The sequence below is a fragment of the Salmo trutta genome, chromosome 23 (assembly GCF_901001165.1).
Source record: "Salmo trutta chromosome 23, fSalTru1.1, whole genome shotgun sequence".
Taxonomy (NCBI): Eukaryota; Metazoa; Chordata; class Actinopteri; order Salmoniformes; family Salmonidae; genus Salmo; species Salmo trutta.
Genome location: NC_042979.1, coordinates 15,101,626 through 15,112,385, shown reverse-complemented (window position 1 = coordinate 15,112,385; position 10,760 = coordinate 15,101,626). Strand labels below are relative to the sequence as shown.

General features: G+C 46.0%; 1 protein-coding gene across 1 annotated transcript in view; it reads right to left on the bottom strand.

Moving 5' to 3' along the window:
* The window catches only part of gnaz (guanine nucleotide binding protein (G protein), alpha z polypeptide), a 40,947-nt gene extending 33,190 nt beyond the window's left edge, over window positions 1–7,757 (bottom strand). The window contains exon 1 of the mRNA XM_029709192.1: window positions 7,475–7,757. The gene's annotated coding sequence lies outside the window, so the exon portion shown is untranslated. The remainder of the gene's footprint in view (window positions 1–7,474) is intronic.
* Window positions 7,758–10,760: the final 3,003 nt, after the last annotated feature.

Sequence of the window (10,760 nt, the reverse complement as noted above, 5' to 3'; positions counted from 1 at the left end):
CACTCCTCCCCTCCTCCTCTATCACCTCCTCCTCCTCCGCCACCACCTCCTCCAACACCTCCTCCACCACCTCCTCCACCACCACCTCCTCCTCCTCCACCACCACCTCCTTCCCTCCTCCACCACCTCCTCCTCCTCCACTCCTCCATCACCTCCTCCTCCTCTGGCACCACCTCCTCCAACACCACCTCCTCCCCCACCTCCTCCACTACCTCCTCCCCTCCCCACCACCTCCTCCACTACCTCTTCCCCTCTTCCACCACCTCTTTCTCCCCTCCTCCACCACCTCCTTCTTCCCTCCTCCACTATCTCCTCCCCTCCTCCACCACCTCCACCACTTCCTCCTCCACCACCTCCTCCTTGTACTCTGTCATATGACTGATGTTATGTGTGAGGAATGGAACACAAAGATGCTCTGTTAGTTCCTTTGCTCTGCCCTCAGTAATTAGTGCTGGGAAGAGGGCCCATCCTCCTCAGGCTCACACACAGGGTCCTAGTTCTGAGCGCCAGCACAGATTAGCGAGGGAGAAAGAGAGGAGGGAAGGAGAGAAAGAGAAATTCATTTATGTAGATTTACATAAAACTCAACGATAACCTAATCCTTACTTACTGTAACATTACTACAAACAGATAAAGCCCCACCCTAATTTAGTTCAGTCCAATTGACAGTCAGAAATCCAGGAAGCTAGTCAGCATGATGGGTCACAAGAGGCTTGGCACAGTATTGGACCTAGCAGAGTAACAAATAAAAAAGGTATAACCTGCTTAAAAGGGTTCACAGTAGTCGTTATTTCTGTGTTTACTGCATTCCAGAGTAGGTTATCAGAGTTATTCAATTGCTAAAGGAATTAGCAGAACAATTTCATAGAGGCCGGTTTGGTGAATATTCCCACAGCCTGCAGGCCTAGAGTAATATGATACAGTATAACATTAAATATGTCCACATAAATCATTGTTCTTAAGTGTAAAAGGAGATGGACATATTGTATCATTTCCCCGTACTATAATATAATCAATTTAAGTGGTAAAGTCAGCCAAGTCTTCTAACCTACAAGGGCATAGATGAGGGAAGCATATGGTACAACCCCATTGTCCTTCTCAGACCAAAAAACATAGAGACAAACCGGCCACTGTCACTTTAAAGCTACAGCTGTCCCAAGCCATTATGTCTCACAATGGAGGGGCAGAGGCAACCTTACAGAGGGTTTAGGAGGGGTCAAATTGAACTTAACCATTGTTTTTCCTGCTGGATATGTTCTTTGGGGAACTTTACTGGCAGGTTATTAAAAGCCCCATTCAAAATGGCAGAAATGTGTTGTGCTATGCTTGTACTGCTGTGCCCAAATTCCAAGTATGTGATATATTGTAGACCAATATGGCAATTATATTAGTTTGTGTCTTGTATGACACCGCATGGGCAATGGCATCATGTGAGTGTGTGAGTTTAACCAATTTGTGTTAGCAAAACCTTAGAGAGCGCTCAATGAAGGGGTGTGATCTACTTTCATATGATCCCTGTCATTCATTCTTACAGCCAAGGTCACCAGAGACCTCTGACTTTGTGTTAAGCCCCATTACTGCCCTTTCCAGTTCCTCCTCCTCTCAGTCCAACTTCCGGCTTCAATCCCACTCTAATTGCATGGGTTATCAAGCTACATCATATTAGAGTGTCATCTAGGCTGTTAGCTTGAAAAGCAAATCTGCAAATAGAAGTGGGAAAATGGGATATGTGAGGAAATCTTTTTCAGATCTCATACATGTAGTTATTTCCTGAGATAAACTTATTATTGTGTAACAGAAAATACAGACACAGAATGCTGGGTCCTAGGCTACATGACGTTTTTGTTTGAGGTGATATAATGTACTGTAGGACTTAGGCATGCGGTTCTGTCTTTGGTGGACATCTCCCATAGTGCAGAAGGAGCTGTGTCTGACATGGCTGCACCAACCTTCCAAGCAGTGACATCACTATGGGTCACATTTCTTCTCTGTAGAGTTACCAGTTTAAATTGTTGACATACCTCCATAACGTAAAGCACACCAAGATTTTAAAGTATGTGAAATGTCTGACCTGACTTTATTACTTTTGCTTGGTCCACGTCTATTTTTTACCCTACCCGGTCCTTCTGTGTGTTCTAGTACCTTCTACGTGTAAACTGAACATTGTGATACTTTCTAACACACTGAAGATGAAACTATGTGATAGCCATTTAGATTTAACATGAATGACTGCAAGAGTTACACTAGACATACAGTACCAGTCAAAAGTTTGGACACACCTACGGTACTCATTCAAGGGTTTTTCTTTATTCTTACTATTTTCTACATTGTACAATAATAGAAGACCTCAAAACTATGAAATAACACATATGGAATCATGTAGAAACTAAAAAAGTGTTAAACAAATATTTATATTCTTCAAAGTAGGCACGCTTTGCCTTGATGACAGCTTTGCACACTCTTGGCATTCTCTCAACCAGCTTCACCTGGAAGGCTTTTCCAACAGTCTTGAAGGAGTTCCCACATATGCTGAGCACTTGTTGGCTGCTTTTCCTTCACTCTGCGGTCCAACTCATCCCGAACAATCTCAATTGGGTTGAGGTCGGGTGATTGTGGAGGCCAGGTCATCTGATACAGCACTCCATCACTCTCCTTCTTGGTCAAATAGCCCTTACACAGCCTGGAGGTGTGTTGGGTCATTGTCCTGTTGAAAAACAAATGATAGTCCCGCTAAGCGAAAACCAGATGGGATCGCTGCAAAATGCTGTGGTAGCCATGCTGGTTAAGTGTGCCTTGAATTCTAAATAAATCACAGACAGAGTCACCAGCTAAGCACCCCCACACCATCACACCTCCTCCTCCATGCTTCTTCACAGTGGGAACCACACATGCGGAGATCATCCGTTCACCTACTCTGCGTCTCACAAAGATACGGCTGTTGGAGCTAAAAAATCTCAAATTTTAACTCATCAGACCAAAGACAGATTTCCACCGGTCTAATGTCCATTGCTTGTGTTTCTTGGCCCAAGCAAGTCTCTTTTTATTAGTGTTCTTTAGTAGTGGTTTCTTTGCAGCAATTCGACCATAAAGGCCTGATTAACACAGTCTCCTCTGAACAGTTGATGTTGAGATGTGTCTGTTACTTGAACTCTGTGAAGCATTTATTTGGCCTGCAATTTCTGAGGCTGGTAACTCTAATGAACTTATCCTCTGCAGCAGAGGTAACTCTGGGTCTTCCTTTCCTGTGGCAGTCCACATGAGAGCCAGTTTCATCAAAGCTCTTGATGGTTGTTGCGACTGCACTTGAAGAAATGTTCAAAGTTCTTGAAATATTCCATATTGACTTGGCTTGACTTGATTAAACTACCAACGGGACATTCAAAACTGTAATATCTTATGCTTCACAGAGTCGTGGCTGAACAACGACATTGTCAACATACAGCTGTCTGGTTATATGCTGTATCGGAAGAATAGAACAGCGGCATCTTTTAAGACAAGGTGCGGCGGACTATGTATTTTTGTACATTTCTAAGGAAATCTCGAGGTTTTGCTCACCTGAGGTAGAGTATCTCATGATAAGCTGAAGACCACACTATCTACCTAGAGAGTTTTCATCTGTATTTTTCGTAGCTGTCTACATACCACCACAGACTGATCCTGGCACTAAGACCGCACTCAATGAGCTGTATTCCGCCATAAGCAAACAGGAAAACGCTCACCCAGAGGCGGCGCTCCTAGTGGCTGGGAACTTTAATGCAGGGGAATTTAAATCGGTCTTACCAAATTTCTATTAGCATGTTAAATGTGCAACCAAAGAGAAAAAATCTGTGGACCACCTTCACTCCACACACAGAGACGCATACAAAGCTCTCTCTCGCCTTCCGCTTGGCAAATCTGACCATAATTCTATCCTCAAGATTCCTGCTTACAAGCAAAAATTAAAGCAGGAAGCAGCAGTGACTTGACCAATAAAAAAGGGGTCAGATGAAGCAGATGCTAAGCTACGGGACTGTTTTGCTAGCACAGACTGGAATATGTTCTGGGATTCCTCCGATGGCATTGATGAGTACACCACATCAGTCATTGGCTTCATCAACAAGTGCATCAATGATGTCGTCCCCACAGTGACTGTACGTACATACCCCAACCAGAAGCCATGGATTACAGGCAACATCCGCACTGAGACAAAGGCAAGAGCTGCCACTTTCAAGAAGCGGGACTCTAACCCGGAAGCTTATAAGAAATCCCACTATGCCTTCCGACAAACCATCAAACAAGCAAAGCGCCAATACAGGACTAAGATCGAAACGTACTACACCAGCTCTGACGCTCGTCGGATGTGGCAGGGCTTGCAAACCATTACAGACTACAAAGGGAAGCACAGCCGAACGATGCCCAGCGACACGAGCATACCAGACGAGCTAAACTACTTCTATGCTCGCTTCGAAGCAAATAACACTGAAACATGCATGAGAGCACCAGCTGTTCCGGAAGACTGTGTGATCATGCTCTCCGCAGCTGATGTCAGTAAGACCTTAAAACAGGTCAACATTCACAAGGCCGCAGGGACAGATGGATTACCAGGACGTGTACTGTGAGCATGCGCTGACCAACTGGCAAGTGTCTTCACTGAAATTTTCAACCTCTCCCTGTCCAGGTCTATAATACCAACACGTTTTAAGCAGACCACCATAGTGCCTGTGCCCAAGAACACTAAGGTAACCTCCCTAAATGACTACCGACCTGTAGCACTCACGTCTGCAGCCATGAAGTGCTTTGAAAGGCTGGTCATGGCTCACATCAACACCATTATCCCAGAAACCCTAGACCCACTCAATTTGCATATCGCCCTAACAGATCCACAGATTATGCAATCTCTATTGCACTCCACACTGCCCTTTCCCACCTGGACAAAATGAACACCTTCAGTATGTGAGAATGCTATTCATTGACTACAGCTCAGCATTCATCACCATAGTGCCCACAAAGCTCATCAATAAGCTAAGGACCCTGGGACTAAACACCTCCCTCTGCAACTGGATCCTGGACTTCCTGACGGGCCGCCCCCAGGTGGTAAGGGTAGGTAACAACACATCCACCACGCTGATCCTCAACACAGGGTCCCCTCAGGGGTGCGTGCTCAGTCCCCTCCTGTACTCCCTGTTCATACATGACTGCGCGGCCAGGCACGACTCCAACATCATCATTAAGTTTGCCGATGATACAACCTGATCACCGACAATGACGAGACAGCCTATAGGGAGGAGGTCAGAGACCTGGCCGTGTGGTGCCAGGACAACAACCTCTCCCTCAACGTGATCAAGACAAAGGAGATGATTGTGGACTACAGGAAAAAGAGGACCAGGCACGCCCCCATTCTCATCGACAGGACTGGAGTGGAGCAGGTTGAATGCTTCAAGTTCCTTGGTGTCCACATCACCAACATGGTTCAAGCACACCAAGGCAGTCATGAAGAGAGCACAACAAAACCTATTCCCCCTCAGGAGACTGAAAAGATTTGGCATGGGTCCTCAGATCCTCAAAGAGCACCATCGAGAGCATCCTGACTGGTTGCATCACTGCCTGGTATGGCATTTGCTCAGCCTCATACCGCAAGGCACTACAGAGGGTAGTGCGAACGGCCCAGTACATCACTGGAGCCAAGCTTCCTGCCATCCAGGACCTCTATACCAGGCGGTGTCAGAGGAAGGCCCTAAAAATTGTCAAGGACTCCAGCCACCCTAGTCATAGACTGTTCTCTCTGCTACTGCACGGCAAGAGATACTGGAGCGCTGAGTCTAGGTCCAAGAGGCTTCTAAAAAGATTCTACCCCCAAGCCATAAGACTCCTGAACGTCTAACCAAATGGCTACCCCCCCCCCCCTTACACTGCTGCTACTCTCTGTTGTTTTCATCTCTGCATAGTCACTTTAATAACTCTACCTACATGTACATGTACATGTTACCTCAATTACCTCGACTAACCGGTACCTCATCACATTGACTCTGTACCGGTTCCCCCTGTATATAGTCTCGCTATTGTTATTTTACTGCTGCTCTTTAACTACTGGTAACTTTTATTTCTTATTCATATTTATTTTTTAAACTGCATTGTTGGTTAGGGGCTCGTAAGTAAGCATTTCACTGTAAGGTCTACACCTGTTGTATTCGGCACATGTGACTAATAAAATTTGATTTGATTTGATCTGTCTTTCTCCAGAGATCCCAAAGCATTGTGGGATTTTCTTCCACCATTTTTGCCTCCATTTTTAGATGTCTGAGGGCCTGGATGTTGGCTGTTTCACTTCATTCTTTCGGACTATCGCATGCAGCCAGTTCTTTAGTCTGCATCATCCATCATCTCCGGTGACACTCGGCTAAACAGCCCTGTCCCCTCAATGTTTCTCATTACATTCTCTCCATCTCTCCTCTCTTGTCCTGTTTTCCTCCTGTTTCCCAATCTCCTTCTCTCTCCATTTCTCTCTCTCTCTTTCCCCATTTCTCTCTCTCTCTCCACTGCATCAACCTCATCTGCCTCCCCACTGTTAAACCCCCTAGCCCCTCGACCCCTCCCTGCGCAGGTTATCGCTCTCTCTCTCTCTCACTCACACATACACACAAACACACATAGACAGACTCCTGGCACTGCACTGCTGACTCTGACCCCTCTCCACAAGCCACGGTAATGCCTCATTAGAGATATGAGGGATTTTTAAAATAAAACAAATGACCCTCAGTGCTGTGGCCGATGGAGAGCAGTGAACACACACACTCTCTCACTTTGTCACAATCACACTCATGCACACACATCACAAATACACCTCCACACACACCCATCCCGGGTCAAAACGGTTATCGATCGAAGTGCTGATGTTATTGTTGATGTGGGCTGGCAGGCGGAGCGCTGCTAAATGCCGATGTGAAGCCAATGTCCAGTCCAGTGCCTGCCTGCAGAGCAAAGCTCCACGGGGTGTGTGCTCCTCCCACCGCAGTGTCACATTCACTGTCTAACTAAGGCAGTCATGAGAGCCATACAGCAGATCCTACGTGACAGTGCTTTTACTGGCTCTCTTCTTTCTCTCTCATGGTCGCTGGGATGGACAGAGCATGCACACACACACCTTTAAGGTATCCTTCCCATTTCACATAAACCCAACATTACAGACAAGGATGTATGAAGGAGGAGATGTGCACCACAGACAGGCAGACACCAGCTCTCCTTGTCCATGTCTATGTCTACATAGAGAGCAGGGAGGGTGGAGGAGGGGACTGGAGAAGCAGCCTTGGTTCCATCTCAGAACATCACCATCCTGAGCTCAGCTGAGAGGAAAAATGTTCTGTTCCTCCGTATTATGAATACAGTCACATAGCAATTCCTCACCCCACCCCAGACAAACAAAGGGGGCCCAAAGGAGGCCAACTTAGCAGTGATGACAAAAAAAGGGTGTGTGAGAAAATAAAGCAGGCAGGCTTACCGTTTCACCGTCCAGCGTCCATTCACCAGGGATACTGCAGACAAACACTTGCTGGAAGAGAAAGGCTGTGTGCACTCCACCTTTAGTCCAACATTCTCCTGTCTTTCACACCCTCTCTATCTCTTTCTATCCCCCTCTTTCTCGCCTTTCTTATTATTGTCTGTGTTCTATTTCCTCTCTTGTTTGCTCCAAGGCAGTTGAGACACTGCAGCGGTGGGGGAGGAGGGTGTGTGTGCGTGTGTGTATGTGTGCGTGTTTGAGTGTGTCAGAGAGCGGAGGGAGAGAGAGATGAAGGGAGGAGTCAGCAGGGATAGAGAGAAGGGGAAAACGGACAGGATTAAATCATGAGAGAAACCGAGAAAGAGGTAAAAGGGCACCAAGCTAAACAGAACACAGGGCTGTGACAAAAACAGGATACAATAGAAGCTGTCTGCTGCATGCAATGAGAAGGGGAAACAGACAGAGACCCCTATGAGAAGCAATGGAAAGGACAGCTTATGTGTGTGTTTCAATGTGTAACAGCCCTGCTTATTCTATTTCTCTGGTCTATGACAAGTCAACAGCAAGATTGGTTGTGATTTCATTGATGGCTGAAAAAGCATGCACGATAGAGAGAGAGAGAGCGAGAGAGTGGGAAGGGGAGAAGAGAGGAGAGGAAGGGAGGGAGAGGAGTGATGACGATATGGGGCTGGGAGGGGGATTGGATAATGGTGTAATGTGCTGTTTCCGTGCCAACTGTTTCTGTGACAGAGGGACCACTTCCTTTACTGCTATTGGCTCTAACCAAGAACAAATAGATATGCTGACAAATAAAAAATCCTACCTACTATGCGATGTGAAGGGGTATGGCTTGCTGTTCTCCTCAGCTCTCATCTATCTTTGATAAAAACGGGCCTTTTGTGTCCTGCTTATACCCATAATAAGGTAACACACACACACACATACACACATATACACACAGGTTATAGTGCTTAAGCCGCTGCATGAAGCTAACTGCACATCCATCATTAAGGATATGGGTTGTGTGTAAGGAGCCTCCTCCCGCCACACACATACCCCCTGGCTAGGAGAAATAAACCCAGTATCAGATTGCTGGGGTGTAGTGAGGAAATGAGAACTGTAATTAGAACACCTATACCATGCTGTCAATACATTCTACTACACTGAACAAAAATAAAACGTGACACCTAAAGTGTTGGTTTCATGAGTTGAAATAAAAGATGCCAGAAGTGTTCCATGTTGTGCACAAATGCGTTTACATCTGTTAGTGAGCATTTCTCCATAACCAAGATAATCCATCCACCTGAAAGGTGTGGCATGACAAGAAGCTGATTAAACAGCATGATCATTACACAGGTGCACCTTGTGCTGGGGACAACAAAAGACCACTCTAAAATGAGCAGTTTTGTCACACAACACAATACCACAGATGTCTCAAGTTTTGAGGGAGTGTGCAATTGGCATGCTGACTGCAGGAATGTCCACTAGAGGCCAGAGAATTGAATGTTAATTTCTCTACCATAAGAGATTTCTCTACCACCTCCAACGTCGTTTTAGAGAATTTGGCATTACATCCAACCGGCCTCACAACCTCAGACCACATGTAACCACGCCAGACCAGGACCACCACATCCAGCTTCTTCACCTGCGAGATCGTCTGAGACCAGCCACACAGACAGCTGATGAAACTGTGGGTTTGCACAACCGTAGAATTTCTGAGCAAACTGTCAGAAACTGTCTCAGGGAAGCTCATCTGCGTGCTCATCGTCATTACTAGGGTCTTGACCTGACTGCAGTTCGGCATCGTCACCAACTTCAGTGGGCAAAAACTCACCTTAGAAGGCCACTGCCACCCTGGAGAAGTATACTCTTCACGGATGAGTCCCGGATTCCGTAACGAGATACCGTGACGAGATCTTGAGGCCTGTGGAATCCCATTGTGACGTAGAGGGGGGACACTATTTGGCATGACAGGCCCATTGTCGTGCCATTCATTTGCCGCCATCACCTCATATTTCAGCATGATAATGCACAGCCTCTGATAATCCAGCCTGACAGGCAGATGCTGTGACGGGGACCGGAAGCTTGCCATTGTCCCACCGCAGCCTCTCCCTCCCTGTTGGCTGCTGAGTTATGGATCATTAATGAGCTAATGCTAGCTACTCGATCTTATCAGACAGTCTCTCTCTGGTCTCCCTCTCTTTCTGTCTGCCTCTCACTCTTACCCTGTAAGGAAGACTGGAAGTGAGGAATTTCATCTTCTTCATAATCCTTCCAATTTAAGAATCAGTAATCTGTCAGTGTTTTGAGTTCAAAAGAGGTAAAGTGGCAGAGAGCTAGAAATGAAGAGGAAGGGACGGGCTTAACCTGTTTGTCTCTCTCCTAGAAAGTTATAACCAACCTCCAAGAAGACAATGTGACGTGGCAAAACTTAAAGATAGAGAGGGGATATGGTCCAATCCACAGTTTAGAAAGGTTTGTGGTCATACGCACATCTTTAAAAAACATAGGTGCTGGGCTAATAAAGAATACTAGTATAGAACAGAAGGCCCGCACACTGTTAAAGCTCCCAATTCACTGCTTTATGACAACGTTTACAAATGTCAATAAAGCGATGAATTGGGAGCTTTAACAGTGTGCGGGCCTTCTTGTTCTATACCCAATCCACAGTTTGCCACCAAAATTGGTCCTGTCATTCCAATATCTCTCGAGTAATGACATGAAAAATTGGCATGAAAAAGCCTCTCTGAAGTTGCCTCGTAAGTAATCTCACGCACCAGTCGGCTCGCGCTAGCAATTCAAGCCTGGAGACGAGGTTACCTCATATGAAAACAATGTCTTCTTGACCCAATTCATTGCCACTGTCATGCAACTTTCACCACAACACGTTCACCAGTTACAGGAGGCTGCTTAGGGGCGGATGGCTCCAGCCATTACCATGACCCCGTTCTCCCCAATGAAGGTGCCACCAACCTCCTGTGGTTCACCTACAACAGAACCCGGTCTTTGTGACAGTCTTTATGTATGTATAGCATCTTGTCATCTTATACCTAATAGGATTTAATAGATAAGTGCCCTACATTTACACATACAGTTGATTTGACATACATGGCCTGATTTATCACACATTGCCACTGGTGCAAAGTGCGTAGCCTACAGTTATTTTCATTGAGGATTAAAACACAGCTGTTAACCAAAAGTACATACAGTTTCAGAGAATGCCCAAGTCAGTATTGTGGTCTATCTTTGTTACTTTAGTTCTGATCTCACCTGAAAATACAAGGCA